This window comes from Pelodiscus sinensis, chromosome 1, assembly GCF_049634645.1.
Source record: "Pelodiscus sinensis isolate JC-2024 chromosome 1, ASM4963464v1, whole genome shotgun sequence".
Taxonomy (NCBI): Eukaryota; Metazoa; Chordata; order Testudines; family Trionychidae; genus Pelodiscus; species Pelodiscus sinensis.
In genome coordinates, this window is record NC_134711.1 from 195,945,660 (window position 1) to 195,972,864 (window position 27,205).

The following is a 27,205-nucleotide window of genomic DNA, read 5'->3' on the forward strand; positions in this document are numbered from 1 at the left end:
AACAAGTGACTTTCAGAATTATACTGATTACTTCAGATAAAATGGCTTTTTCATTCTATACTCCTATTTTCCCCGTCCTGTTCCTTTCCTCTCAGACAGCCTTGTGGATAGAAATGTATCATGCTTGTTCAGTGCTCTGAAGTGAATCTCTTTGGAAGGTTTGCTTAAACTCTGTTTAGTTATTTTCGAACTATTCTACTAGAAATCAATTTTCTCACTTAGTTAAAAATGGTCAGATGTTTCTTTGTGTTCAGATACTGAAAAATCCTTCTCATTTAAACATTTAAAACTTGACAGGTGCAGTACATGGAATTCAGTGAGGAATGTCCCAAAGCACAATATGCAAAAAACAGTGGGTGAAACACATTATAAATGAGTGAAAGTAAAATATTGTGTAGTTACAACACATTATTTTCCATACTATCTGAAATATGCATGGAATACATATATCCAGATGTCTAAGCTGAAATAATTGCACCAGTCATATCTGTGATTAAACATGCAAATAAGCAATTATGAAGCCAGGGTCATGGAGCATCAATGCTCTGGCACTCTCAAGGTGATGGTGCCTTTATTTGGAAGCATAATTGTTAGCTCACACATTCAAATAAATGCATATATGCATTTTACCTTTACTCAGTGATAGCCATGGTAGATTGCATAAGTAAATTCATGCATAGGTCCCTCCCCCACTTTTTTTAAAAGGCTATTATATGGTTAAAAATAATGTTAAATACAATTTTTCCTTGCTTTACTGATAATATCTTACATTATTAGAAATGAATGTCATTTTTAACATGGATGCCATTTTCCCCATATTTCATCAGTGTGGACAATGTCAACAATGTCACCAGTTTCACTTTTGCTTCCAGTCACCCTTGTCTAGTAGAAAATCCCATTTAAAATTTTTAGCTAGTTACAGCTGGCAAAGTAAGGCCTCATCCTGCTGACAAAACACCTTGTAGTGTTTATTACCATGTGCAGTGTCACTGAGTGAATAGGGAGTCATGCCTGCCTAACCAAGAGCAGAATTTGAACCTAAGCTATTAGTGTTAATGTAACATACAGAAAGAAAATTCTATTAACCCAGGAGACAGACAATTTACAACACTGGCTAACCACACACATGAATTTCTTAGCTTCTGTGTGATTAAAATCTCAGCTGTAAAGTTCTATTACCATAATTACCTTTGGTTGCAGATTTTTGCATATTTAAAACAGTAGTACCATTATTATTACTTTAGCTCCTGCATACCTCAACTCAAATCAAGGCCCTATTGTATTAGGCATCATGGTATATACACAGAGTGGAAGGCAGTCCCTGTCCTGTAGATCCTACAATATAAATAAATGAGGCAGCAATGGCAAAGGGGAAGTATTGTCTCCATTTTACAGATGGGGAGCAGAGGCACTAGCGATTAAGTGACGTCCTTCATTTAAAGGGTTTTTAAATTTTTGTAAGGTATTACATTTGAATTCAATGTTTTAGCTGACATATTTTATTTGTCAGAAGCAGATGCACGGAATCATAGAACACTCCATCTAGATAGGAGATGTTTGTGATTTATCCAGGTCATGGGCAAATATATTCTGATACAGCACTTGTAAATGAAACAGTGTGAACTTACAAATAGTAACTAAGCAGCAGCAGCCTCCCAGCATGCACCCCGGTACAAGTGAATCTAGAATACATTTCCATAATTAAAAGTGGTATGAATTTCATTCTGATTCATAACCCAGTATTAGATCAAGTGCTAGATTTTAGGGCAGAGTTACCCAAACTGTTCTCAAGTTGTTCCCTAATGCCTTCTGCAGAATTTCTTATCTACTCATCAGTGGTGGGGTATCTTTTTTCTTTATGCAACAAAATGATAAGAAACCATATGGACACAATTAGACCCAAATATCTGTCTCTGTATCTTGGCATTGAAGATGAAGGCAGGTATGGACCATACTGCAGAACTCCATCAGTCATGTTCAGTCCAAGGATGAATTCTGCCCACTCTTGGTTGAAGAGGATACTATATTTGTAGTTTTTGTGCAGTAAAGCTTATATATTACTAGAAGATTTACCCGGTGTTGTGCAGATCCTTAACTCAAATAATTTTTGTTTTTCTTCATTTAAATCATTGCTCTGGGGTGGGAGTGCAGATGAGGGGTTCAGTATACAGGCTGCCCTGGGGGAAGAGAACATTTCCAACCATCTCTCACCGCAGCAACCTGGAGCCAGGTAAAAAGCGCTGTCCATGGCCAATGCATCTGGCACAGCAGGGGGAGGGATGCATGTCTCCCAACTGGGGAACAGACAGACAGACACACACAAACAAACTCTTTCAAATATGCAGTAGATAGCCATTCCTTTCCCCACCCCTGTCCTCTCCTGTATCAATGGGTTTATAGCTGTTCTGGTCCCCAATTCTGGCCCATTGTTGCCCCTTGTGGTCATTATACAGTATAACTGTCCCTGCTAGCAGCGCTCTCCCTTTCCATTTTATGAGAAACAATTTCATTTCAGGCACATCCCATTTTCCTAGCACAACCAAAACAGACAGACACATTCACAGTCAAACAAACTCTCTCAGATACATAGTAGACCAGACTACTTAGCATTTTAATTTTTGAAAGGCTGTCTTTCTGCAAAGCTAGCCCTCAAAAGCTAACAGAACACGTGCCAATTACAGAATATTAATGGGGGAAGTAGGGCACTGGGGTGATTTGGGAGCATCTTACAATCCTGGAGCCTGATCTTTGCCCACTGAAGTTACTGAAAAAACTTTAAAAACAGTGAGTAATCCTGCAGCACCTTAGGGTATGTCTACACTACCCTCCTAATTCGAACTAGGAGGGTAATGTTGGCATACCGCACTTGCAAATGAATCCCGGGATTTGAATTTCCCGGGCTTCATTTGCATGAAGCCGGCCGGCGCCACTCCTCGTGGAATGAGGAGTACAGCTAGTTCGGATTAGGAAGCCTAATCCGAACTAGCTACTCCGTGCCGCGTGTAGCCGCGCGGCACGGGGTTCGAACTGCCGGCATTTAAAAATGGCACCGTCTGGCTTCATGCAAATGAAGCCCGGGAAATTCAAATCCTGGGCTTCATTTGCAAGTGCGGTATGCCTACATTACCCTCCTAGTTCGAATTAGGAGGGTAGTGTAGACATACCCATCGAGACTAACAAAAAATGTAGATGGTATCATGAGCTTCCGTGGGCATAACCCCCTTCTTCATGGTAAGCTCATGATATCATCTATATGTTTTGTTAGTCTTTAAGGTGCTGCAGGACTACTCACTGTTTTTAAAGTTTTCTCAATTACACACTAACGCAGCTACTTTCCATTGACTCTGCCTAGTGTGCCAATCCTTGCAACTGGTTTTAGAAGCAATTGTTTTCAGGGTGATTGTCTATTCAAGACCAGAAACATTTTGTTTTCCTCTCCATAAATTAAAAAGAAAAATACTGGAGACAAGTTCTCTTAAAACCACACCCATCATGAATTCATTTTTTTCAAAAAGGTCCATGAAGGCTAAAAAACAGTAATAATTAAAAATAAAGGGTTTAAGGGGTAGATTAATACCAGTTAGTAATTAAAACTCATTAAGGTGCATCTTCATTGGGTACTGCAGCAGTTATAAAAGAATGTATTCACATACTGTAATAGAGCCAGGGGAACAAAACGGGGTCACATATGAAGCAATGCCAATGGCTAAGTTATACCCTGGGACTTACATTGGGTGTGCACATTCCGCCATGTAAGAGCCTGCCACAAAGCCCATTGTCACAAGCAGCTGTCTTTCCACACACATCAATAGGCAACATCCTTCTATGCTTACTACAATGAACCTGAAAAAAAATGCTTATGTGCTCATTTAAAAAAAAACCTCTCCTCCTGGACCCCATATTGCAACCATCATCCAATTGTTTGCATGGAAGCTCTTTCAGATGCAGTTAAGGAGTTCCAATTAATTGCTCTAATCCACAGTGCTATGCGTGGTTTCTATAAGCACTCTTTGCCCACCTCAGGACGTACCCTTTACTTGAAGCAATAGTATGCATATATTTTGACCTGATAATGGTAGTGTAACAGATGGGGATCGCAGTTATTTACATTACTCTTTGGCAGTTTAAAAATTCATTAGTGGCCCAGCAATAAATTCTCAATGGACTTCCCTGAAGAGATAAAAAACAAAGGATTTCAGCTAATTAATCCTCACAGAAATACTTTGAAGGGAAGGTTTGAATGCCACTGTTTGCCTGAACCCTGTTCCTTCCGCTGAACACACAAGGCTGTTTCTAATTTCATGGTTTTAAGGTATCTAGAATCCTGGAAATCAACTCCCCCTTTTGACAATCAGCTATAGCCCATACAGCAGCCACATGATCTCCTCCTTGCTGTTTTAATGACCTTTAAACAGAAAAGGCAGATCTGCTTAGGCATTGAAATGAACAGAGTCACTTTCGCTCTGCAGCCACAGCTGAGCGAAGACTACATTAATTGTGACAAACTACATATGGTACTTTTACACTGTTGACTAAGAGCCACCAGGGACTGACCTCAGACCCTCAAATTCATTTCAGGCTCTTTCAGCAAGGGGTCAATGGGAACATTCTATTTCCCAGTTGTGTTGGTGTAAACTCAGAGGAACTCCAAACTTACATCAGTGAATCAGAGCACCTGGCCATTTACCAGGACCTTTTAGCCATGGCACATAAATGTGCATTGTTAAAAGCAACTTGACTATTCTACTTACAATATTTCTTAGCTACAAATATGTGGTATGCATGCCACTCAAAATGCACATATGAGGGGATGGTAGAGAGGAGAGTGAAAGTTAAATTCATCCTTCAGTTACCATTCTGTTGCTTTCAGGGGGGAAAAAATGTAGGGCTTTAGCACAAACTGAAAATTGAACCAACATTATTAGTCCCTGTTGCTTTTCTGCATAATTAATGCTTATTGTGATTCCAAAGTTCTGGATTTCTCCAAATAGTTGTTGAGATTGTTGTGCCTTGTGTACCTTGCTCTCATTTTCCTTTCTTTGCTACGAATACAAGGAAATCAACATTGTGAAGCCTTTGTCAAAATAACATCCAAGGTCTGACTTAAACAGAAGAATTTGGAGGGTAAAGCTGAAGCAGCCCATTTTTCAGTTACCTTTAGATACTGACGATATGCAGTGATCTGTTGGGAAGGCCTTGGAACATTGAATTATTGTGTGCCATATAGGCTGGAAAGGCAGTCCTACATGGGAGCTAGGGGATGAATGAGGAGAGGAATTTCATGGACTACATCATTTTATATCAGATACTTCACTACATTTAAATAATCGGTTTCTTCTTGGTGTGTGAGAAAGTGAAAGATTGCTCGAAAATCAGGAAAGGGAATTGCTGAAGCTGAGAGGCATGCAGTAAAAATCTCTTCTCTTCAGGTACATCTACACTACCGCATTATTTTAAAATATCTTAATTCGAAATAAGATATTTCGAAATAACACGTCTACATAAAAAACGCAGTTCGAAATAGAATTTTGTATTTCAAAATACCACATCCACACTGAGTGGACACTATTCGCATTTAAGGCTGTCCGGAACCAGGTCAGGCAGGGCATCACGTCAGAACTTACTGTGTGAGGCTGCTGCCATCTGAGACCTGTGCTTAAAGGGACACCTCGTCCTCTCCCCCAGGTTCTCAGGTGTCCCTGCTTGCTTTCCTACCTCGATGAGGGACAGCAAAGCATTTGTGTCTGAGGTGTCTGGTTGTCTTCACTCGGGATACCACAGCACTCTGCAACATGGAGCCAGAGCTGCCCCTGGGCACTCTGGTGCTTCTTGTGGATGCGGTGCTACCAGCCTGGCTGCACTTTCTGCAGGCTGCCATTCAGGAGGTCCATTGGGGGACTGTCAGTATCCATGAGGCCCTGTGAAAGAACTTCCACCCTGAGGAGCACTAAGAGCCTCTCTGGACTGCTCCACTAGGGGCTTATGCCTCATTCCTCCCGCACATCCTTCCACTTTCCCACCCTCACCCCAACCCCCCTGCCTGATGTCAAATAAAAACCACGTTTTTTCATAAATACAAACTCTTTAACAAAACTGGTGGGGGGGTGAAACTCTGGGGAGACTGGGGAAAGGAGGTGGGAGAGGGGAGGGGGAAACCTGGGAGGAGGGAGCTAGAAGGGGGAAGCAAGGGGAAGAAGTGGGAGGGGAAGTTCAGGGCTCAGGGGTGGGAGTCTCACTGGGCCAACTGTCTCCCAGCACAGCGGGTGCGGGGGCCTCGGCATCCCTGGGGGGATGAGGAGGAGGGTGCGGATGTTGAGGAGGGTGTGGAGGGAGAAGCGGGAGGGAGGAGGATTGGGAGGAGGAGCAGTAGCTGGGGAGGCAGCAGGCACTGGAGCGGCAGGAGGCAGCACGCTCTGCACCAGGGTCTGCAGGTGCTGGTAGATGGCATGACACTGGGTAAGCAGCTCCTGCTGAAACTCCTGATCTTCTTGCACCCAGTGCTCCACGGTGCAGTTCAGGGCTCGCAGGGCCCCCAGGTGCTGCTGTCGGTACCCCTGCAGTGTTCGGGTGGTCCTGCGGAGCCCTCAGGTGTGGGAGCATGTCTTGGGCGGGGTGGTGCACCCTGCACGTGCTGCTGGTCCGGCTGTGGAGAAACAAGAGAAGTGGTCAGTTCTCCCTGGGGACACAGTGGGTGAAGCTCAGCCCCGCCTCTGCGAGGTGAGGATGACTGTGCCCTGCACCGTCCGAGCTGACGTGCTTGCACAGAGGCCATGGTCAGAATGTCTGGCTATCCCCGGGAGTGGGAGCTGCCCTGAGATTGCACCCATGCCCCTGTGCTGTGTATAGTGTGGCTGAGGTATGTGTGTGTGTGGTGGGGAGATGTCCCCTGCCTCTGTGTAGAGGGGGCTTGTGAAGGGACGGTGTCCTGCTGTGGCCTGCTCCGGGGTTAGGAGCATGTCATGTCTCTTTACACACGCGTGTGGCTATCAGGCCAAGGCCCCTGTGTGGCACGCAGCTGGAGCCACCTGCCCAGGGGTGGCACGACACGTGCTCGCACGGGCACAGGTTGCTGCGTGATCCGTGGTAAGCAAGGCCCATGCGAGGTCCCTGGTCTCTCTCCTCGCTCCCCCCTACCCCGGTAAGGGGACAGTGATGGCACTCACATGTTGTGGCCTCCCCGGATGACCCTGATGACTCTGCTGCTGGGAGGGCTCGGTGGTCCTGGCAGCGTGGCACCCTCCATCTCGACTCCTGTGGCTCCTCCTCCACGTCCTGGTCAGGGCCCTCTGTTCCCGAATCGGTGCCCCCCGGGGTGGCAAGGACCGTCCCACCCCCCAAGATGCGGTCCAGGTCGCCAAAATAGGGGCAGGTATCTGCCCCTTTTGGGGAGCTGCCCCGTGTGGCCCTGGCATACGCCTGCCTTAAATCTTTTATTCTCATGCGCACCTGCTCCTTGGTGCGCATGTGCCCTTTTGTGGCCATGGTGGCAACTATCTGGCCATAGACGGCTGTGTTCCTCCATCTAGTGTGGAGATCATGGATGTTGGAGGCCACCCCCCACCTCAATGAGGTCCATGACCTCCGCACTAGTCCAGGAAGGTGCCCGCCATCTCCGGCCCCGGGCTGGCTCCTGGGAGCTGGGGGACTGGGCAGTGGACAGCTGGCTGGCACTGGCTGCCTGGCTCATTGTGAGGCCACTGGGTTAGGGGCAGCGACTGCTGGCAGGCCTGGATCTGCACCTGAACTGTGGCCAGAGTCTACCCCTTTAAGGGCTCTGGGACTGGGGGAGAGGAGAGGAGTTTTCCTGGTTTGGGCCAGAGTGGCCACCAGGGGAAACTGGGAAGGGCTGGAAACCCCCTATTTCGAAATAAGCGTCTACACAGTGCTTATTTCAAATTAGATATTTCAAATTTGGCGTTATTCCTCGTAGAATGAGGTTTACCAAATTCGAAATAAGCGCTCCACTATTTTGAATTAATTTCGAAATAGCAGTTTGGCTGTGTAGATGCTAGGAAAGTTAATTCGAAATAACGGCTGTTATTTCGAATTAACGTTGATGTGTAGACATACCCTTAGATTGCTTTTAAGGAATAAAAACAAACTAAATGAAAATTCCCACGAATCCAGAGCTTGGTTGCTGCTGGTTACCAGTGCAGATATCCCATAAGATGGCTATTTTCCTACATGGTGCCCTGGACTAAAGCAGAAAGAAAAGCCATGTATGGTCATATTGGGCACCTGCTTTTCCTCACAGCATGACTTGAGCCCATAGGTTAAAGTCAAAAGTGAGTCTTGGCCAGGGGATTCATATTCAAATGTACAGGAGCAAAGGCTCAGGTGGTAGCCCTACAATCTGTGAAGCACAGCCAGCCTGCAGCCAACCAGTTCAAAGTGACCCCGCAGGCTCCTGGCTTGTTGCCATCATACCCTTCAGCACTTCAAAGTGAGTCAGTGGCATTTCAATGTGACCACTGCTGCTTCAATGGAGGTGTGGCATTGCCCTGCAAATTTTCTTGCGTAGGTCCAGATGTGTGTCTACAGCCCTAGGGGCCGCTCTTCTTGCAGCAGACTCAGACTCCACACAGGTTGCTCTGCAGCCGGGAATCCCTGTAATGCCAAGTGCTACAGCATCCACAGAAAAAAAAAATAGTGAATGCTCAGCACCTGCTGATAGCCACCCTCCTCACTCCCCAGCATCTCCTCTCCCTCCTCCCCAGCATCTCCTGTCCACTGTGATATCAGCTGTTCAGAAGTGTGTGGGAAGTTCTAGGGGGAAGGGAGATGATTAGGGGGAAGAAGAGGCAGTGTAGATGGGGGCTTGGGAGAAGGGGCAGGATGATTTAGGGCATGGGGCAGAGCAGGATTTCAGCACTTCTTGGGAAAGTCACCACAAAGTTGGCACCTCACTACCATCAAAAACACAGGCAATAAAAATTAATAAAAATAATGTTAAATATACTCTGCACATCTCTAGCTCAGATACAGACAGATCAGTGAATGCTTTTAACAGATGTTTAATAATAAAGATGAATCTGAAACCCCCCTGCAGCATTCATTTAGCTGGCCCCTTAATACGCTGGGCACATGTTTAACTATTTACATGGTTTTAACCCCCGTCCAAAATTAGATACTGATTTAGCACTTGCAAAAACACATGCTTAATCCCTAGGGAACAGGACAGCACACTGTACTCTGTTTGACCAAACAACAGCACAAAGAGGGGAAAGCCATCTGCTTAAGTGGTCCAAACTCAATTAGTTTACATTAGTTATTCCATCACCGCTAAGAGATGGTCTGATTTAACAAACACAAAACCTCTGAGTCAGTGGAAAGCTAAAAATGCAAAGCCATTATTCCCTAGCTTTGTTAGGTCCATAGCAAGGTTATATAACCACACCATTACTTTGCTGTCAAATTTAATATATAATATATATTTTTTAAAATAGTAGAGTGTAGAGAGTATAGGGAGGTGAGAGTTTCACTTACATTTAATGTGATTGTTCTTCCTCTAAACCATAATTCTGAATCAGCCCATGCTGCTATGGCACCAAGCCAGCCAGTGTTCCCTATAAACTGAGTGCTTGGGTGGCCACCCAAGAAAGACTGAAATACCACCCAGCTGATTAGCAGAGCGCCCACAGCCAGCAGCATGTGTTTCTACTGGTGGTGCATGTGCCACTGTGTACATAAAATTCATTCTGCATGGGGATGGAAAAAATAGATGGAACATTACAAGCCATCCTTCAATGGATTTTCAGTCATGTCTAGATGTGACTATATCCACTTCTGATACTCCATCAATGTTTAATATTTTGAGATTTTAAAACATTTACTAGCCACATATTTCCTATTATTCCTATTCAGGAGGCTGAAGTGAGGCAGAAATTCTGTCAATAAATCAGAGTAAAGAAATCATTTCATGAATTTTGCTATTGCAGAATGAATGCCTTTGGAATGGAAATATACCTACCTTTACCCATAAAATGCATTTACCTATCTGGATTAGCATGTCAGTTCCATGGATTCTGCTTGCTGCTAATAAGGAATCTGCAGATGTGAAAAATAATAGTTTTAGTACAAAATTTACATGGATTGTAAGCTCTTTAGGAAAGTGACTTATGTATTTTCATATATATTTGTTCGCATCTAACACAAGGGGGCCTGATCCTGATTCTAGATTTTCCACAATGTAAACACTAAATAAATTTAATATTTCACTTGAAACTATGCTAGGGAGATGACACAGGAACAGCCTACTTCTACATAATCTAGTAAACAGGACATCAGTTTGGCAGTTAGTAGAGCTGACTTCAGTTGCTAGCTCTGCTATTGATGCACTGACTTTCTGTAGCCCAGGCTATGTCTAGACTGCAGGCTTCTTTCAGAAGAAGCTTTTCCAGAAGAGATCTTCTGGAAAAACTTCTTTTGAAAGACAGCATCTAAACAGCAAGGGCTCGTCTACACTGGCCCCTTTTCCGGAAGGGGCATGTTAATTTCAGCTATCGTAGTAGGGAAATCCGCGGGGGATTTAAATATCCCCTGCGGCATTTAAATAAAAATGTCCGCTGCTTTTTTCCGGCTTTTAGAAAAGCCGGAAAAGAGCATCTACACTGGCCCCGATCCTCCGGAAAAAGCGCCCTTTTCCAGAGGCTCTTATTCCTACTTCAAAGTAGGAATAAGAGCCTCCGGAAAAGGGCTTTTTTTCCGGAGGATCGGGGCCAGTGTAGACGCTCTTTTCCGGCTTTTCTAAAAGCCGGAAAAAAGCAGCGGACATTTTTATTTAAATGCCGCGGGGGATATTTAAATCCCCCGCGGATTTCCCTACTACGATAGCTGAAATTAACATGCCCCTTCCGGAAAAGGGGCCAGTGTAGACGTAGCCCAAAAGTGCAATGAAAAAGTGATGTACTTTTTTGAAAGATAGCGTCCACATTCATTGGATGCTATCTTGCATTTAAGTTCTGATTGCTGTGGACAGAGTAGCCACCAGGACACCTGTGCTTTTTCCTGGAGGCCTCTTCTTTCAAAAAAACTGCCTCTTTCCTGTCTACACATGCCTTTTTCCAAAAGAGCTCTTTCAGAAAAAGCATTCTTCCTTATAGAAAGAGGTTTACTACTGTTGGAAAAAGCCTCTATTCTTTCAATTTTTTTTGAAAGAACGTGATTGCAATGTGGACATAATTGAAGCTTTTTTGGAAAAACAGCCCCAGTTACTTCATCTGTGAAATGGGCGGAATAATACCAATCTCTGTAAAGTGTTTTGAGACCTAGGTTAAAAAGTATCATGAAAAGACTTATCAGCTATTTAGTTTTATTCCAGAACTCCTCCATATCTCACCTGCAGGTTATTAAGAGAAAAACACCGCACCCAACCAACCAAACACACAGAGACCCTTCTCTGATGTGTGGCTCAAGGCTTTTGGTTGGTGCTTGCTCCTTGCTGGGAAATGGTGTTAGAAGGCTCTGTTAACTTTCATTGTGGTAGTCCGTAAGGTAGGACCTCTCGAGGCTCAATCCAGCATTGCAGAAGCTAGCAAATTCCATGTGGGAAGGATAGAATTAGAAATATTTACAAGTCACCAGAACAAAAACTCTCACTGGCTGATCAGTAAACTTTAATAGGGTTACTGGTCTCATGGATGGGGGGGAAGCAGCAGACATATTATAGCTTGAGTTTAATTACACTTTTGACACAATCCCACATCACATTCTTATAAGCAAACTATGGAAACATGGTCTAGATAAAACTATTATAAGATGGGTGCACAACTGAAAAACTGGTTTGGTTGTTGTACTACTAAAAGGATTGTGGGTTGAAAGCCAAATCACAAATTAAATATGAGACAATGGTATGATGCAGTTGCATAAAGGACTAATATAATTCTGGGGTATATTAGCAGTAGTGTTATATGTAAGATCCAGGAAGTAATTGTCCTGCTATACTCAGCACTAGTGAGGTGTCAGTTGGATGACTGTGTCCAATACTGGGCACCACACATCTGGAAAGATATAGTCAAACTGGAGAAAGTCCAGAGGAGAGCAACAAAAATGATAAAAGTTTTAGAAAATGTGACCTATGAGGAAAGGTTAAAGTGGGCGCCTGTTGCGTCTTGAGAAAAGCAGACTGAAGTGGAACCTGATGAATGTCTTCCACTATATTGAGGACTTTTATAAGGGGAACTGCAATCAATTGTTCTCCAGGTCCACTGATGATAGGACAAGAAGCAAGGGAGATTTAGAAATTCTTTCTACCTATAATGTTAGTTAGGTTTTAGAATAGACTTCCAAGGGAGGTTGTGGAAGCCCTATCCCTAGGGGGGGTTAAGAAGGAGTTGGACAGACACCTGTCCTGGTAATTTAGGTTTACTTAGGTCTGCCTCAGTGCAAGGGTCGGGAGATGATGACTTCTCAAGGTCCCTTCCAGCCCTACATTTCTGTAATTCTATGAAACTTGAGCTCAGGGCAGAGATAACTACAGTAACAACCTCTAAATCCAAGGAATTCATTCGAAGTGTCATATATTTGGATCCTGTCAAAGGGTGCAACCCCTTGATAAGGATCTCCCTCATTTTGGGCCCGGCGGCTCAGTCTTAAGAGTCCCCCCTCTTGGGCCTAGTCCTTAAGCCTGTGGGTCCTCTTGGGCTTGGGGGTGCCACAGGGCATGAGGATACGGGACCTGGGCCCTCCCACTCCACCGGGTCCCATCCCAGAGCCCTATTGGCAGTGACTCCCCTCAACCCACTGAGAACTCGGGGCCCTGTTACTCCCTGCCCTGGGCTGCTTCCTATCTCCCCACTGTTCCCCTGCGGTCATACCTCTCCATGGTCTCCAGGTCTGGGGTTGGTGCGGCGGCTGGGGTTGTAGCGTTGGTTCCAGCTGCATGGACTCCTCTGGGTCAGGAGCTGGCCTTGCCGGTCCTTCCCCCTCGGCTATCAGCCCCAAGTGAGCCGGCTCAGGGCCTTTTATAATGCAGTTCACCAGTGAGCATGCCCAGCAAAACCATGGGGGAGGGCCCTCTCCGCCAGCTGGACCCTTTCAGACACCTGGGCCCTGCCCATAGGTCCATTTATAGTGCGGGGCGGAGGCACCCCGTCACAGATCCTTTATCTTATTCTTATTGTTTCATTGTCCTAGTGAGCATCTCAGAAATTCTGGGCTGGAAGAAACCCATGCACTGTTCATAATTTCATTACAGTGCTGTGAAGCTGACCACCCTTTGTAACAGGACACTTTTGCACAGACTGAAAGGAGAACAGCATGTGTTAATCATAATCTATGCGTGCCATTCACACATGTGAGCAGTGAGGACCATTGCTTATATTTAATTTTGGGCTGGGTTTCATTCTCTGCTTTCTAGCGGATTAACTTTAGCTTTAGAAATAGATGTAGGCAATATATAAAGAGAGTGTGTCTTGATCTTGAAAGCTGATTTGTAAAAAGGGGATTTTTTTTTTTAAAGTAAATGTAGTGCCCGGTCATAAAATGAAATAATTATCTGAACGTTTCACCTGCTGCCTGACTAGTGTGATTGGACAAAACAAGACCTGAGTCCAAACTGTGACTTTGTGATGCCAAACTCAGACTCACCAAGAGCTGGGAAAACAAAAACCACCTCTTATTTATACCCACTGAGGTTCTCAGATGCAGGTGGCACACTCCATTCAAACCATTAAAGTGACAGTCAATGTAGCAATCTAGTTCTGTTGCATTCAGCCAGGGTGGCTGACAGGCTTACCAGGACCCTGGGAAAGATCGGGGGGTCTGGATCTGTACTCCTGAAGAGGTGGGGCCTTTGGGAGAGGGGAGGGTCCTCAGGCAGAAGGGAGGAGACAGAGGATAGCCTCCCCCAACCAGCCCTTTTGCACCTCCTAGAGCCCACCATCCAGAGCTCTGGCAATGATTTAATGGACACAATAGCAGCAGCAGCTGAGAGCCTGGGCCCCTTTATACTGGTGGGCCCCGGGGCAGTTGCCTCTTTTGTTCTCTCTGCTGGCAGCCTTGCATTCAGTAGAAACATCAATGGGGGAAGACAGAGAGGTGGTAATTATTTTTGCTTCACTGAAGTGCTTCACCTGAAGCTTGGTCTACACTTGAAAGGTATCTTGGCATAGCTATATAGGTCAGGGGTATGAAAAACCACACTCCTCATGCACATAGCTTTGCTGATATGACTCTGAGGTTAGAAACAGCTATATTGATGGAAGAGGTCTTTTCTCCATGTCTCTAATGTGCTTTGGGAAGGTAATGTTTTGCCATCAATTGAAAACATGGTGATGTAGGTTGTGACTACACTATGGGGCTATGCCAGTATAGCTATGCTGGAACAGAGCCTGTATTGTAGACCAGGGGTTTCCAAATAGTGTGTCATCAGGCCGGAACTGGTGTATGGCAGAATTATTTGGAAAAGTGCATGTGAGAGCAAGGAGGGATGCTGCCTTCTGATTGGCCATCTGCCTCACTTCCCCACCTCCTCCAGGGGTGGAGCAACCCATCAAAGCCCAACGTCCCTCTCTTCCCTCCGCCCCTCCTGTAAGAACAACAGATTGGCTCCTCTGTCCCAAGCCTTCCCCCCTACTGCCACCAGTTGGGGGCAGAGAAAAGAGCCTTTAGAGCTCAAGATGTGCCATGGCAGAGAAAGGCTGGGCACCACTGCTGTAGACATACTCTAAGGTTATATATACACTACAGAGCTTTGTCAAAAAAACAGCCGTTTTTCCAACAAAACTTGAGGAATGTCCACATTGCAATTGCGTTCTTCCGCAAGAAAATCAAAAGAACGCAGGGGTTTTTCTGGCATTGGTAATCCTCATTCTACGAGGAAGAAGCCTTTTTATGAAAGAACTCTTTCACAAAAAGGCATGTGTGGACGGGGAAGAGGGAGTTCTTTCAGAAGAAGAGGAAAAAGCACAGGTGCCCTGGTGGCTATTCTGTCCATAGCAATCATAGTTTACATGCGAGAGAGTGTCCATTCAGTCTGGACGCTCTCTTTCAAAAAAGCAGATCACTTTTTTGATGCACTTTTGCAGTGTGGACCCTCTCTTTCGGAAGATCTCTTCCGAAAAAACCTTCTTCCGAAGAAGCCTGTAGTCTAGACGTAGCCTTAGAGTATAGATTGAGTTTTACATTAATTCCTCATTTAACACATGCCCGCTTAACAAGTTTTCGCGATAGCACAATTTTTTTTTTTAGGGAACATTTTTTGAATTACATGACCGTCCCTGGAATAACATAATTTCCCCAGCTGGCCATTGCTGGCGGCTGTGCGGGGCTTCCCCTGCCTCCCTGCAAAGCAGCGAAGGGTTCGCCACTCGCTGCACTATTCCCCGGCGACCCCCCCTTTCCGGACACAGTGCAGGTCCCGGCAGACCCGTCACATGGGCATACTCCCAACACAATCCCCCTCCCCTCTCCTCCTCTTCCCTTCCCCAGAGCCAAACACCTCCCCTCCCTGCTGTAACCCAGTCCCCTTTCTCCCCCAACTGTATGTCCTGGTCCCAACAGACACCACTGCTTGAAATGCAATCCCCACCTTTTCCATTATTTTCAATGGGAAAATTGACCCCACATAACACATTTTCACTTAACACAATCATTTTCTGAAACATATCTATAGTGTTACAATGAGGAATTACTGTATTTTGTATGCCTTGGTGGAGAAGAAGGGTGAAGATGCTTTTGTGAAGTGGAAGAGTTTTTCCTAGTAGACTTTGAGTAATGATTTGGCAAGGGAAGGAATGAAGTTTTGTCCTTATAGAGCAAATCTCTTCACCAGAAATTAACTCGTGAGTTTTCTTGTTAACCTGCTCACCATTCAGACACTGTTGCTCAGGGCTTAAATTCAGCTGGACCAGTCCACAGCAGTGCTCTAGTGAATATTTTCAAACCCACAGGGCTGCAGCCATTTACTGTGAAATGCCCCATATGGCTGAAGCTGCAAGACTCTCCACCCTGCAGCTGAAACCTGGAGTCCCAAATGAGGGGCTCTGGGAAATACTTAATGAGAATTTAAGCCCTGCTGACTCCCATCCTGGGTATTCCCCTTTAGGCTTGCTGGAACTGGGGCTACCTTGAGCCTAACTCCCCTTGCTTTACCCACAGATGCCCAGCCACAGACATGCAGATTGTGCATGTGGGGACTGGAGAGAAGTGATATAGCTTTCCTCTAATAGATTTCAAACTGCATCAAGTGGGTTTTCCACTAGCTACATTCCCTCTGTGGCAAAAACAGGAGAGAAGGATCTGCCTTATGCACTTGTTAAAAAGCTTGAGAACTAAGCACATTAGCTTCTCCACACTGGCTAAGAAAAAGTCTCCTTGCTAAACCCATCAAAACCAATTGAGAAGCAGAGCAAAGTTAATCCTGGAAAATGCTCACCATAGCTTAGCGGCAAAGAGCAATGCAAATGCAGAACATTATTGCCAATGACCTGCTGTATCATGCAAATCTTTACAGAGCTAGTTGGAATTGCAATTAAACATTGTGGGCCAACTCCAATGATGTCGCATCACAATTGTAAAGTCTGAGAACATAGAGGGCTCGTCTACACTGGCCCCTTTTCCGAAAGGGGCATGTTAATTTCACAGGTCGTAATAGGGAAATCCGCGGGGGATTTAAATATCCCCCACGGCATTTAAATAAAAATGTCCGCCGCTTTTTTCCGGCTTTTAGAAAAGCCAGAAAAGAGCGTCTACACTGGCCCCGATCCTCCGGAAAAAAAGCCGGAGTAGGAATAAGATCCTCCGGAAAAGGGCTTTTTTTCCGGAGGATTGGGGCCAGTGTAGACGCTCTTTTCCGGCTTTTCTAAAAGCCGGAAAAAAGCGGCGGACATTTTTATTTAAATGCCGCGGGGGATATTTAAATCCCCCGCGGATTTCCCTATTACGACCTGTGAAATTAACATGCCCCTTTCGGAAAAGGGGCCAGTGTAGACGTAGCCAGAGGGTATGTCTACACAGCAAAGTTATTTTGGGATACCACAGGTATCCAGAAATAGCTATCCTACGTCTTTTGAACGCGTCCACTATTTCAAAATATAGCAGATGTGCTATTTCGCCATCCCTGTATATCTCTATGTACGAGGTGTAAGTGGTGGCTTGAAATAGCGCTTTATTTAGAAATCTGGTGCTGTGCAGATAGCACCACATTTTGAAATAGCCTACTTTGAAATAGACTCGAAAGAAGCTATGCAAATTGCGTTTCTTATTTCAAGTTTATGGCGCTGTGTAGACACACCCAGGGATGGGTGTTAAAGGACAGAAATGATCTCTCCTTTTCCAGGTTTCTCCTGCTCCAGTCTCCAGTTTTTAAAGGCCCTGTGTATTGTATAATTACAGGCACTCCTCGAGTTACAAACATCTGACTTAGGAACATCCGCACATACAACCAAAAGCTCACCTGCAGCCTGAGGGGAGCAGGCAAGAGGTGCAGGTGGAAGAGAGCGGTGCAAGTGCTGGCAGGGACAGGGCAGGGGTGGGACCTGAAGGGAGGGGAAGGTTGGGGTGGGGCAAGGGTGTATGGCAGTGGTCTCCAACCTTTTTACACCCAAGATCACTTTTTAAATGACAGACCAAGCCAAGATCTACCGCCCCGCCCTCTCTGTTCTCCTCCTTTCCATCACTTGCTATCCCCAATCCTTATACTGCTGCTTATTTTATTTTTTTTATTCTTCTGTAGGAAGAGGTTTTTCCAACATTTGGCCTGTCTACACTGGACCAAATGTCAGAAAAAAACCCTTCTTTTGGAAGCCACCTTATTCCTTCTGGAAAGAGGAATATAGGGGTGACCAAAAGAGCCTGTTTGCTCTTCCACTAAAAAAGCGGAAGAACAAACGCAACCCTGGATGCAGAAGAGTTTTTCTGGGATATCTCCAGAATTCTGAAAAACTCCTGCAGTCTAGCTGGATCCTTGCTGTGTTGAGACAGGATGTGTAGGCTCTGGGGTGGGAATGAGGGATTTGGGTGTGGGAAGGGGTGAGAGGTGCAAGCTCTGGGAGGAAATCTGGATGCAGGAGGAGGTGGAGAAGGGGACACTGGCTCGGGGAGGGGGCTCCAGGCTGGGCAGTGTTGGGATACTAAGCAAGCCACAGGCTTGTGGATGTGAGGGTGCAGGAATTTGGGTTGGGGTATGTGAGAGGCTGAGGGCATGAGGTTCCAGTGTTTGATAGGCTCAGATCTGGGGAAGAGGGAGTGCAGGAGTGGTTGTGGCCAGATGGGGGCTTGGCCCCAACTGGGGGTTTGTTGGCCAGGCTTCATTTTTAAATAGAATACTATGTTAAACACAAAAAGTTTCTGCATTGTCTTTATTTATGAGAATGGCAGGGAACCTGCCTTGAGTCAGGGGTCACTGACCCATAGAAAAGTCATTTGGGAGCAGGGGTCACAGTACTGGGGAGGAGTGCTAGTGGGTTCTGGAGCAGGGAACAGGGTGCCAGGACAGGTTTCTGCAGCAGGGGACAGGGTGCCGGGGGGGACAGGTTTCTGCAGAGGGGAGCAGGGGGACAGGTTTCTGTAGTAGGAGACAGGGTGCCAGAAGGAACTGGTTTCTGCAGGGGGGGCAAGGTTCCAGGGGACAAGTTTCTGCAGGGGAGGGGGGCAGGTTTCTGCAGCGGGGTCGGGGGGCAAGGGAGAGGGAACAGGGGGCCAGGAGGGCGGGGGACAAGTTTTGGGCAGAGGAGAGGGAACAAGGTTGGGGGCAGGGAGTTTCCTACACCAGCCACGGAGGGAAGCCTCCGACCCGCACTCCCTCCAGACTGACCACAGGGCTGCCGGGCTGGAGCGAAGAAAAGTGGCTGCCCGGCCAGCTGGCCATGGTGCTCAGCCAGGGTGCCACCAAGCTCCACGTGGGCAGGCGCAGAGGGGAAGCCGCCCAATCAGCTGGAGCACGGTTCAGCCTCCTCTGAGCTGAACACCACAGCCAGCAGGCCAGGCAGCTTCTCCTCTGCACCAGCCCATGTGGAGCGTGGTGCACCCTGGCTTAGCACCATGGCCAGCTGGCTGAGCAGCTGCTTCTCTTCCCTGCTGCCCTGCGCTCAGCCCAGGGAGGCTGTGCCTAGTTCCAGCTGTGAAAGCCACAGTCAGCTGGCTGGGGTGTTTCAGCCCTCCCGACCTCCCAGCTCCCACCATTCCTTGCAGCTACTCACCTGTGTTGTTGCTCAGTGAGTAGCTGCTCCTCAAATGAGGAAATCTAATGTAAATGTACTGCGCAGGTGCGCAGTTCAGAGAGGGCTCAAGAGCTACTCTTGGAGCCCCTGAGATCTACCGGTAGTTCACGATCTACTGGTTGGTGACCACGGGTGTATGGGTTGTGTGATTAGACAGCTGCCAATTCTAGTGAGGGTCCATGTCAGCTGACTCAGACTAGAGGCTGTTTAATTGCAGTCTAGACACTGAGACTTGGGCTGCAGCCTGGAGGCCGGAGGGTTCCAGAGCTCAGGCTTTCACTCAAGCCCAAATGTCTACATTGCAATTAAACAGCCCCTTAGCCTGAGCTCCAGGAGTCTGAGTCAGCTGGCCCAGGCCAGCCACAGGTGTTTTTTTGCACTGTAGTCATATGGGTAATGTCTTGCTTCAGTTCAAATTTAAATACATGGGCTCTATTCTTCTCCCCATTACACCGGTGTAAATCAGGACTCACATGACTGAAGCCAACAGAGCACACTGGTATAAAAGCACTGTGAGTAGGCAATCAAACCTATTCTTTTCAAAGCCCTGTGGATATGTGCCCTCCTCCTCCTAACCTCCAAGATAGCTAATTTGATAGACATCCTGGATCCTGTGCTACTCCTCTTTGTGTTTTCCCTGAGTAGAGAGCCTTTTTATATTTCTACTCCTTGCTGCATTGCTCTCAAAATTCCATGGCAAGGCAAAGTGCAGAATTGAGAGGAAAAAAATCTGGGGGCTGTTTTCATTTATACACACAGACATATCCGGTTGTTTAGTTATTCAGGAGACTTAAGGGAAAACACATCAGAGCAATATCGATGAAATTTATTTTGTTGTTTTAAAGTAGATCTGATTTGTCAATCAAAATTAGTTAACTTGAGAACCTTATGTAGCCATACATCTATGGCCAGTAGAACATGCTTCCTTTTATACTGATTTGAGTGTGGGAGGGAGAGGTCTCAGATTTACAAAACACTGAGCATAGAAATCTTGTTTTTCACATAGAAGGAAATATTAGCAAGCCCGACAAGCATTGCCCACATTTTATCACCTGTTCATCTCAGCCCTGATCTGTTGGGCTAGGCTGAACTGTGAGAGGGAAACTCAAACTCCAGGCCCTGTCAGTTTTTGACCGTTTTGCTGAGGTTACTGGCTAAGATGCAAGATTATGCAATGAGCAATTTTCTTTTGAGAGAAGCTTAACACAGCACAACTCCTACCAGCCTAGCCAGATGGAGTCGTTTTGAAATAAGTATTATTTTCCCAGTGAAGCTGCTGTATGCAGGCAAGTGTTCCATTCAATTAACAGCTAGGATAATATCCAGAACATACGTACCATTGAACGTCCACTCATCAGTCTGCTATGGGTAAATTTACTTCAGTGTCTGTCCACCAGTTAGGGTATGTCTAAACTACATGGCTCCGTCGACGGAGCCATGTAGATTTGTTGTTTTGGCAAAGGCAAATGAAGCCGCGATTTAAATGATCGCGGCTTCATTTAAATTTACATGGCTGCCACGCTGAGCCGACAAACAGCTGATCAGCTGTTTGTCCGCTCAGTGCACTAGTCTGTACGCTCCCCTGCCAACATCAAAGCCCTTTTGTCGGCAGCCCCGGTAAACCTCATCCCACGAGGAATAACGGGGCTGCCGACAAAGGGCTTTGATGTCGGCAGGGGAGCGTCCAGACTAGCGCGCTGAGCAGACAAACAGCTGATCAGCTGTTTGTCGGCTCAGCGCGGCAGCCATGTAAATTTAAATGAAGCTGCGATCATTTAAATCGCGGCTTCATTTGCCTTTGCCTATGTGTCTAATCTACATGGCTCTGACGACAGAGGCATGTAGTCTAGACACAGCCTTAGAGACTACAATAGATTAATCTCCACTAGTAACTGGACGGTACCACCTACTCACTGCATGAAAGAACTCAGCTCCTATTCAGACACCAAAATACAAGGCCAGATTTTCAGAAGAGCTCTGTAAGATTCTCAGTTCTTGAAAATCCAAACTTTATTGTAGTTGCCTAAGTAGCTCTTTTGGAACTCTGGCCAGCGTAGGCCACCTCGCAGTCTAAGGGCACTGAGCTTTAATTACTATCAATCTGGACTGGAATAAAATTATCAGATGAGAATGAGATTTGCGTATAACTAATCTATTCCATGTCCATCTGTTGCTCCTCCTTACAATTCTCATTTTATAAATAGCCCAGAGTGTGCACAGAATAGAATGTTAATGTACTTCTTAACACATCCTGCTTCATCACCAGGCAGAAAACAGAAAACCCAGTGCTGAGGCTACAGTGCATTATAAAAAGGTCATAAACAATTTAAAGCAAATAAAAAATAAATTTGGTCTGTCTTAATAAAGATCTCATAAACATACCGGTGAATTTCAATCAGATATGTAAGGGGAGGAAAAAAAAAAGAGATCTAAACCAGACTCCTTTCATCAAATTGGGCGGTTATCCCATCTCTAGCAAATAAAACATCCACCAAGTTAAAAATAAGAACAGGAGCTCAAAATTCTCAGCATCAATTCATTCCTTTCAGGAGTCAACAAGCTTAGTTAATGGCTGTGTACAAGAGAGAAAGAAAAGCATGTCACACAGAAGATGTGCCTCCTGCATCAGAGATTAAAGCAGTGGTCCCTGGACCCCAAACTTTTTAAGGTAGTACTCCCTTTCCCTTGTCTGTGCTCTTCCCCCTGGCACTCTGGAGCAACTCCAGGGACAAGTGGGGGATGCGACTAGGAGTAAGTGGGGGCTGAGTCTGGTGCCGCAGCTGGCTGTGCGTTTGGGGGTGGGAGCAGTGTCACAGTCAAGTGTTAGATTATTCTGTTATTCTCTTCCTCATTCTTTCTCTAGATGTTAGAATCCTTTGTACATCTCAGGCCTCAAGGTTCAGGTCAGACTCAAATTGCCCCACATTCTGCTAGTGTTTGGATTAAGGGTTTTGTTTGGGGTCCATTTCTAGTTTGATACCTCAGGACCTTGCATCAGCAAAATAAGAAGTCACAGCCAGGTGTGACTCCGCTCCTGACCTTGCCCCTAGTGTCAGGGCCGGGCCAAGAATGGAGCTGTGTGGAGGCTGGGGACTGGGCCACGTGCAGGGCTGGGAATTGGGATGTGGCAGGGGGTGGGGAGGTAGAGGAAGCACTTCACTGCCATCCGAGAGGGCTGGCCAGAGCCCCACTGTGCCTCCCCATGTTCCTCTGCACAGGGCCGGATTATGAAAGGGGCTTTAGGGGCTGCAGGTGCAACCCATGGCCCCATGCTATGACAAGGGCTCCGGGATGCCACCCCTAAAGCTCCTGCTTGTTGCAGCTCCTCCTGGTGGAGAAGGGAGAGCAGCTCTGCGTGCTGCTGCCCCCCATCCCCCGCACTGGAGTCGCATGCATCGCCACTTGCAGCACCTGCCTGCAGGCTCCACCTCTATTGCCCCATCCAGAATCACCTGTGCTCTCCCACCAAATAGGAGCTGTGCCAGGTAAGTGCTTCAGTCCTCGGCCCCCTCCTGCACCCTCCATCCCTCCCAGACATCTTAACTTCCCTCCCCCCGCCATAAAGTGAACCCAAATTTTATCATTTTAATAAGGATTTTAAGTCAATTTTGTCATATTTGAGGAGGGAGAAGATTGTTTTATGATTTTGAAATGGCTGAGATTGTAATTCTGTCATTGCAATACTGTAAATAGATAAAATCTCCCGAAGTGTAGGGAAGTGAGCAGTATGAATACCTGGAAATGACAATGACTAGAAACAGAGCAGACTACTGTCACTGTCCAAGCTGAGTGAAGTCCAAAAAGGGAAACAAACAGAATTCAAGAAAAGTGAATTTGAGTTCAAATTTCTTCCAGCTGATAATTTCCCACAAGGTAATTAGATCTAGTTACATATGTATTCCTCACATCTCTAACTCTGTGAAAGTCACAATGAGAACAGATGGCAGACTACTTCCCAGATCTGAATTTACACTATTGCTCTGTGTTCTTCAGACCGCACAATATTGGTATTCCAGATAAACAGGGTGTTAAAGAATGAAGAATATTTACTTTCCATTACTGTCTCACTGAACTTCCATTCAAATGAACTCTTACAAAAGGCATCAGGAGAGGCAACCTGTCTTAAATCTGCCTGTCCCTCAAGAAACTCAGATGTTTGATGGTTTCTTATGTACCACACATACTGGTTTCTTGTTGTGTAAACTTAGTAAGGATCTAGTGTGTGAAAGCTAGTTTGTAAGTTCATAGGAAGCTCTAGTGAGTTAGCTGAAAGAAAACATGGTCTAAAGTGCTGGTGTGATGGGGTGGAGTAGGCCCAAAGAGGCCCTGCTGGAGACCTCAGGGTCATCTCAGGAAAGCAGTGGAGAGCTCCTCCAAATGGGCTGGAGTGGTTGCAGAGGAAGCAGCACATCACAGAAAACGGAACATAAGAACACAAGAACGGCCATACTGGGTCAGACCAAAGGTCCATCTAGCCCAGTATCCTGTCTTCTAACAATGGCCAATGCCAGATGCCCCAGAGGGAAGGAACAGAACAGATAATGAGCAGGTGATCCATCCCATTGCTCATTCCCAGCTTCTGGCAAAGAGGCTATGGACACTATTCCTGCTCATCCTGCCTAATAGCCATTGATGGACCTGTCCTCCATGAATGTATCTAGTTCTTTTTTGAACCCTGTTATAGTCTTGCACGTCACAACATCCACTGGATAGGAGTTCTACTGTTGACTATTGGTTGTGTGAGGTTTCACAACCTATAGGGCCCAGGTAGGTCCTATAAAAAGGAGCCACAGTGAGAGCAGTTCCTTGTTGGAGCTAAAGAAACTAGCTAGCCAAAGAGCACTGCAGCACAATGCACGTCTCAGTGCTTAGTAGGAATGGGGGAATGAAGAACTCCTGGCTGTCTGCTGGGCCTGAAATTAGAAGGGTCCTGTGCTAAGTTGAAGTGTTGGTGAAGCTTAGGCCATGGAAAAGTGGCTTGGGGAACTGAAAGCAATTTTGCTAAAGGGACATGATAGCATGTTGCTGCTTAGGGTTCGTGGGTTGGGACCTGGAGTAGTAAACAAGCCCAGGTCCTCCCGATCCCCACAGGGCAAAGGGGAATTGGGCCTACAATTGAACAGCAATAAGCTACCATAAGGCTATGTCTACACTGCAGGCTTTTTGCGCAAGAACACTTGTTCTTGCGCAAAAACTTGCAGAGCGTCTACACTGCACACGCATGTTCTTGCGCAAGTAAATTTACAGTGAAGCATCGGAAAACAGGGCTTCTTGCACAAGAGTTATTCCTTTCTCCACTAGGAATAAGCCCTCTTGCGCAAGAGCTCTTCCACAAGAAGGCAGTGTAGACAGGCAACAGGGGTTTCTTGTGCAAGAAAGCCCTATGGCTAAAATGGCCATCAGAGATTTCTTGAGCAAGAAAGCGTCCACACTGCCATGGACGCTCTTGCGCAAAAGCACATCTCTTGCGCAAAAGCACATGCCAGTGTGGACGCACTCTTGTGGAAGATCTTTTGTACAAGAACTCTTGCACAAAATGGTTCTTGCGCAAGAAGGCTGCAGTGCAGACATAGCCTACGTATACCTGAGCTGTCAAGAGGTGCAGCTAGAGAGCTGGGGCCTGCAGGGACAAAGAGGGGAAACCATTGCCTCCAGAGAGAAAGTCCTGGGGGTATGGCCTGATACCAGAACTAGGACTATTTAAAGACAACAGACACAACCAACTGTGCAGGGGAGGGGGTGTGTGTGTGTGAGCACACGAGAGGTGGACATCAGATTTCTGAACTTTAAGTTCCGTTCTGGCACTAACTTTCTGGGTGGCTTTTGGCAAGTCACTGAACCAACTTGCTGCCATTTCTTCATCTATACAGCGGGGATAATATCTGTCCCATGGGTGTGTTGTGAGGATTCATTAGCTAACTTCTGCTAAGCGCTTTGAGAATTGGATATGGTGCACAAATGCGAGGTATCATTTTAATTACTTGCTACACACAATGATTTATAAGGTATTATATAAGCATGCAGCCAGATTGCCCCTGTGCCTGGCATAGGTGCTGACTCCCTAGATGCTTTGGAGCTGGAGCACCCAGAGGAAAAATTGTTGGGTAGTTAGCATCCACTGGCAGCCTCTTTACCAGTCTCCCCCCACTCCCAGTGCTGCCTGCATATTGGTGGGCCCCCCAGATCAGTGCCTCCTCCTTCCCCCCACCTCCTGCCCGCTGCCATTAGCTGCTTAGCAGCATTCAGGAGGCTGGGGGAGGAAAGAACGAGGACATGGCACACTTAGGATAGGGGGCAGAACTGTGTGGGGAAAGGCAAGATGCGGGTGGTGCAGGGGCAGGAAGAGAGGAGACAGGTGAGGCTTTGGTTGAGCAGGGCCGGGGCGTGGGTCAGAGCCAGGATGTTGAGCATCTTTCCCCTTCCCCCAGCACTTTTGAAAGTAAGTCGGTGCCTATGCTCTTTGTGTTTTCCATATACAAAGCCTGATTGGGCAATTGGGGTAATATGAGTAACAGAGCGCTTAACCCAGTGAGATTGATGGGTGTTCTGTAAAAACTGTAATGACTGTATAGTTTTCACTTGAGAAGTATAGGTTGCTGAGCTGAACGAGCAGAAGTTTTCCTTTCTAAGGATCATAGAAGCCTTGGAGATGATACGTTTTAGAAAAGAATAATGACTTTTCACTTTAAAAAAACATTATCTATTTTTTTAACCACTCTGTTCAAAAATGCCTTGGCCTAAAAACGATTTCATAGGTTTTTCTTTCCCTTTTTGTAGTACATAGCATTTGCTCTTGCCTTGTAAACTCTGCAAGCTGCCTTGTAGTGCTTAGAAACATTCAGCGTTGTCTGTGGACATAGTAATCTCTGGAGTTCTGACGCATGCGTCAGGGGGGACAAAGAAATACAAAAAGATTTAAAATACTTTAGCACAGTCAACAGTTGGAGTCTCCAGGCTAGAATGCACATTCTGGCATATTATGGTTGTTTGTGGAGACTTAGTTCTCAATTTCCACAGTCAAACATTAAAAAAAAAAAATGTTTGTAGTTAAAGTTACTCGCTTCCCAGGGTTTATTTGTTCATTCACTGTATTTATATGTGAACCGTACAACATTTGGAAAGTTTTCAGTGGTGTGGCTGGATAAATCTTCACAGCTTAAATTCTTAAATTATTTATCTTAAATTATTTTAAAAAATATTTTTGGCCTGGGAAAATACCAAAGTGTTCCCAATTGCATCTTTGCTTTCCTGTAGTCTCAGTAGGGGTGATACAGGAAGTCGGAGTGTGGTTTTGCCTGATGGTAGTTCATATCTCACCCCTTATCTGTTTACTTTATAACTCAGGGAACTGATCCTACAGACACTCAGACATTTGCTTAACTGTACTCGGTTGAATATAATTATGCCCACATATAAGCATTTGTAAGCTCAAGATTTAATTGTCTCCACTCACCTAAACGTGCTATAGTTAATTGCAGAAAGCCTCAGATATGTTAGTTGCAGGCTGTTATGGAGTGGACAGGAAGACTTCTCTCACACACACACAAACAGATCCGTCAGATTCAGATGGGCAGCATCACATAGTAAATTCTTCAGAACCATGATGTCCTTCTTCTCATGTGTGTTCCTCAAAAAAATGGTGGCAGCCTGTCAGGATAATAACCACACATACAAACATTTTAAGGGCACTGCAGTGAGTCAGCAAGAGAGAAGGCAGTAGTGCCTCATTACTGGAGACGCAGGTGGCCATGGAGTCCAGACCATGGAGAAGAACAGGAGCCCGAGGAGCCTGAGTTACAATTCCCTTCAAGCACAATGGCAGTGTTTCTAAAAGGCATTTTACTTTTTGAAGAAGAAATCAACATTTTCCAAATATCACCCCCACCAGCCCAAATCTCCCCTACATTTTGATAATGGAGTTAGTAAGCATGCAGTGTTATTGTAGTGAGGTTGGTCCTATGATATTAGAAGGACAAGACGGGTGAGGTAAAATCTTGTATTAGACCAACAATTCAAAAGGGCTGGGGCTCTCAGCCACTGCTGCT

General features: G+C 45.9%; 1 long non-coding RNA gene across 9 annotated transcripts in view; it reads right to left on the minus strand.

Annotated features, from left to right (window-relative positions):
• Positions 1-527: 527 nt before the first annotated feature.
• Positions 528-27,205, minus strand: part of LOC112547560 (uncharacterized) — a 68,918-nt gene continuing 42,240 nt past the window's right edge. For 3 of the 9 annotated variants that reach the window (XR_012898400.1, XR_012898411.1, XR_012898384.1), the window contains 5 exons: positions 26,614-26,807; positions 12,816-12,959; positions 11,339-11,530; positions 3,730-10,047; positions 528-2,294 (listed from right to left, as the gene is read on the minus strand). This is a non-coding gene — a long non-coding RNA (uncharacterized LOC112547560). The remainder of the gene's footprint in view (positions 2,295-3,729; positions 10,048-11,338; positions 11,531-12,815; positions 12,960-26,613; positions 26,808-27,205) is intronic. The other 6 variants (XR_012898415.1, XR_012898390.1, XR_012898387.1 and 3 more) reach the window with 6 other exon arrangements.